We start from the raw sequence: 3894 nt of genomic DNA, 5'->3' as shown, positions 1-3894 counted from the left end.
GTTTTTTACTTTTCCTTTATTTTTAATTTCTACATTTCAGTTAAAAACAAGTGATTCACCCTATGTTTTTCCTTGATGTCATGTTCTGTTGGCTTCATATGATTGGGATTTACGAAAATCGGGCACGTCTGCACCCTTTTCGTTTATATACAGGGTGTCCCACGTAACCTGACCCAAACATTAAAAATATGCAAATGCCACGTATAGCTGGACAGAATCAAGGTAGTGTTTGCCGTCGCTTGGAGTTACTCAGGTTATTTTTATCATTTCGCCTAGTCAATTAGTCTCAATCAACTTCTCAAATATTTTAATTAGATGAAAAGTGTAAATGAGAAAATTGCAGAGCGACATGAAAAACTCTCGATAAAGCTTTCTGTTGCTCAATACGTGCTACATAAACGTGCTTTCCCGAGCGTGAAAGAAGTTCGCAAATACATGCAAAATTGCCGTGCTATTGGCCGCTCCAGGCACAGAATTCGTTTAAGGTGAATTTGACTTGCGGCTACAGTTCGTAAGTTGCAAGATGGGGCCTAAAGTAATTAGTTCGAGAGTTAATTAGCTGGATTTTGATAATTCAAATATTCCCGTTCATTTCTCGTGCGAAAACTGTGCCTCGGAGAGTAAAGCGATGAAATTGTGCTACATGTCAAGTGTGATTTTTAAAAATTGCGTTACCGATAAAATGAAACAACCGGTATAGTTCGAGCAGCATGCCAAGATCTACTGGCATAGCGCAGTTTGAAGCTCCTCGGCGAATATATATGCTGGGGGTGAAAAGCGAATGTGTGACACAGCTTCAGTTCGATGACATTGTAATTGCGTATCACTTCAGATAGCCAACCAGAAGTCTTTGTACGAGCGATCCTAGAAATCTGTCTGCGTTACGGGTACCTGCAAATGTAGTGTCTGAGCACCAGTAAGGTATCTATAGCAACCTTAGTAGAATGAAGCGTACGCTTGCCACATAAAATATCCTCCTCAGACGCGAAAACAGCTACGGGGCATAATCGCTTTTCAAGCTGGTTTGTACTGTCTACTGATGTTACAAACGCGAAAAAACAAAAAAGAATTAATACCACGGTTAGGTATCAAAAGCTGCATCTCCATGTACGTGGAAGAAGTCTCCTCATGTTCCCGATGGTAAGAACTGCATTTGATTGCCTGAACACACAGATGAAGTTGGAAGGTCCTGTAGTACACTGTCACGTTGCTACTGCATCCTGGGGTTTCACGCAATCGCGAGGAATTTAAATCTAACGTAACCTTACGTCCACAAGTTGCAGTTGTAAAACATGTAGCAATTATACTCCGTAGAAGGCGCAGCAGGCCATAAACAACTGCACTGAGGAACGCGCTGAGTGAGACTTCTATGACCGCACTATACCTGCGTTGCCTTTAAGTATGAAACGGCGAATGCATATGGGTGTCAAAGCGGCGCACTGTACTGTCTACTGATGTTACAAACGTGAAAAAGCAAAAAAAAAATAAGTCTACGGTTAGATATCAAAAGCTGCATCTCCATGTACATGGAAGAAGTAACAATCTCCTCATGTTCCCTATGGCATGGTACGTCCGGGAGGTCAGTTGGGTTTGGGGCTTGAGGGCACTTGGAAGACCTTGAGCTGACATGGATGCAGCTCAACCCGACTACCCCGTTCAGCAGAGGCATGTTTACACAAGGCCTCACCCCAAGCCACTGGCATCACCTTTGCAAAAAAAAGGGCCAGCGTATGAAACGGCGTATGCATTCGCCGTTTCATACTTAAAAAGCAACGCAGGTATAGTGCAGTCATAGAAGTCTCAATATGGCAAGATATTGTTCTTCATACTGTCGATATCTCCAAGGGGCATGTATGCTAATATTGAGGCAATGTTGCAGTCAACCTTGCCTCGATATTAGCATACACTCGTGAACCCGAGAAATCCCACGGCGCTGGGCGCCAAAAGAATCAAGAACACCGGCACCATGCTGGTACTGTTCGAGGGGTACGTACCGGGTGGCTTCATCCGCCTCCATCGTACAACCTCTAACCGTTCCCGCCATACTAAAGGAAACTAGACTTCAATATCCCACCAGCGCGGCGACAGGAGGTCCCAGTCATTGCGCAGGCCTAACTGCCCCGTTAGGTGGTAGTCCGTCAGGTCAGCCATAATGGATAGATCCAAAGAGAGTTTTCGCATTTGGCAATGGAACTGCAGAGGGTATTCTAACAAAAAAGCCCCTCTGCAGCAGTTTTTCAGGTATTTCGCTGCGAAACCTTGGGTCATTGCTCTCCAGGGAACATTCTCCGCCGCCTCGCTCCAGGGATACAGGGCCGTGTCGGGCCGGCCCGGGGCGCGAGGGATTTGCACCTTGATCGATAAATGGCTAACTCATATCACCCACGACCTCAAGCTGGCGAGTGGTAGAATCGAATACGTCCTGGTTGAGATCCTGCTTGACTTTCCGCAGCGGAATCAGCGCAGAAACAGCGTGTTCGTCCTCAATGTATATAGCAACCCCAGAGGCTCGCGCCAGCAGTTCCCGACCATTTTCAAGAAGGCGACCGACTTGGCCAACCCTCGACCCTTGGTCGTCGTCGGCGACTTCAACGCACCATACGGCATCTGGGGTTACGTCTACGACACACAAGGGGCGCAACCTGTGGCAAGACGCCAACGAGATGGACCTCACTCTGGTCACTGACAAGAATTTTAACGCGATAGCGTTAAGGAGCTCGTGTCGCAGAAAAGCCGGTGTCGTCGGCGTCGGCGGCGTTGACCGTGAGCGATAAATCACGGCAGGCGCTTCATAAATAAAAAGCAACTTCCAAGATTGGCCCGGTGGGAATCGAACCCGGGTCTCCGGAGTGTGAGACGGAGACGCTACCACTCAGCCACGAGTTCGATGCTTCCAAGCGGTGCAAACGCGCCTCTAGTGAATGCGGTGTTGCCTTCGAAACGAGCCGTGGAAAGTTATACTGCGGTGTATATCGGTAATTATGAACATGTAACGTACAGAAGTCACAATTACACGAGTTGCGAAGTGCGTTTCCGCTGCATTTCTTCTGCGCTTTCCGCACACGCAGAGCCATCTTGCGGCAAACACAGAAGACCCCCTCCTCTCAATGTACGGCGCTGCCCCGACAGGAGGCGCGCCGCGCGCGCATTGGGACCGCTGCCAGGCGCGTCGCGGGACTCCCTCTCCCCTGACGACGCTTCGCCGTGCTCCCGGTTTAGATTACTATCTATCTCTCTGCCCGTGCCGATCAAGACGTTTGGCTGGCGTAGATCGTTTCCCCTCCGAGACACCGAGTTCTTTGGTTCGTTTCGTTTGCTCAGGCGCACGTTTCGTTGCCGCGCCGAACGCTGCGTTGCTCGACGCTCACCGCGTGATAGGTGGGCGCTAAGTCCGATGCGGGGCGCATCGTAAGTGATTGCTGTGCCGTAGCGCATTGTCTTATACCCCTTGGCGGGTCGACGGGAACGCTGTCGCGTCCCACTCTTGAAGGCGAAGCTTAAGCGTCCTCCAATTTTTAACGCGATAGCGTTAAGGAGCTCGTGTCGCAGAAAAGCCGGTGTCGTCGGCGTCGGTGTCGGGTGTCGGCGTCGGTGTCGGCGTCGGCGTTTTGCGGAGTTGACCGTGAGCGATAAATCACGGCAGGCACTCCATAAATAAAAAGCAACTTCCAAGATGGGCTGGGTGGGAATCGAACCAGGGTCTCCGGAGTGTGAGACGGAGACGCTACCACTCAGCCACGATTTCGATGCTTTTTGCTACGCACATCGGCAACTATGTCACCCGGGACTCGACACCCGACCTCGCCTTCGTGAGGAACGTCGAGGACGCGGGTTGGCAGAACACCGCCATGGAGTTCGGCAGGGACCTCTACATTCTCGAGACCAACTTCAAGG

This window comes from Dermacentor albipictus, chromosome 2, assembly GCF_038994185.2.
Source record: "Dermacentor albipictus isolate Rhodes 1998 colony chromosome 2, USDA_Dalb.pri_finalv2, whole genome shotgun sequence".
NCBI classification, from domain to species: domain Eukaryota; kingdom Metazoa; phylum Arthropoda; class Arachnida; order Ixodida; family Ixodidae; genus Dermacentor; species Dermacentor albipictus.
Note: the sequence above shows the minus strand (reverse complement) of the source record.